General features: G+C 50.3%; 1 protein-coding gene across 2 annotated transcripts in view; it reads left to right on the top strand.

The window, feature by feature from the left end:
* The window catches only part of FAM3D (family with sequence similarity 3, member D), a 38,262-nt gene that overhangs the window by 13,080 nt on the left and 24,416 nt on the right, over positions 1-766 (top strand). The window lies entirely within an intron of this gene.

Raw genomic sequence — 766 nt, forward strand, 5'->3', positions numbered from 1 at the left:
TATATATATTTTTTTTTTTATCTAAAAGAAGAAAAGCTTGGTAATACAAATTTCAGAAATTTAAAGTCCTACAAAATTCCTGCAGGTGAGGCCAGGTGATAGCTCAGCTTTCTCACCTGGAAGGTCTTAGAAGGGTAGAGGGCCAGGGTGCGTGGGAGGATTTTTCATTATTCTCGAAAGGAAATATGGGTTGCATTTGCTGTTGCCATTGATGAAATAACAAGGACAGACCCAACCTGACCACCTTGGTACCAGGTGCTGTCCAGGTCTTCTGTCTCCTGTCTGGATCCTTGGCTGCTGGGCTTTGGATACAGAGTCTGTTGAAATGGATTCTTAGGATAAAGAGGATTCTAGGGTGGGGAGGAGGCAGGAAGAGTGGTGGAAGCAAGTCGCTGCAGTCAGAGACCCTCCAGATGGCTGGAGGGGTCTAAGACCCAGAACAGTTCCCACCTGCCTTGCTCTCCCCTCTTCTTCATCTCCAGACACCTCCTGAGGGGTCTCAGCACTGTCAAATCCCTGGTAACTACTAGTAGCTGGGGCAGCAGAGGGGCAAGGTGGGACCGAGTCCTGCCCCTGCCCAGGACTCAGGAAGGGAGGAAACTTCAGTTTCATCTCTCTCTGAGACAGCACTGACAGGGTGACATCATGGAAACGAGGCAGCTGAGACCTGCATCGAGATTCTGCCCCTGACCCTGGCACACTGAACGGCTCTGGGCTTAACAATGGAGAGTCTTAGCTTACTCACCCCTAAAGCGGGAGTGAGGAG

This window comes from Bison bison, unplaced genomic scaffold, assembly GCF_000754665.1.
Source record: "Bison bison bison isolate TAMUID 2011002044 unplaced genomic scaffold, Bison_UMD1.0 scf7180017864304, whole genome shotgun sequence".
In the NCBI taxonomy this organism is placed as follows: Eukaryota; Metazoa; Chordata; class Mammalia; order Artiodactyla; family Bovidae; genus Bison; species Bison bison.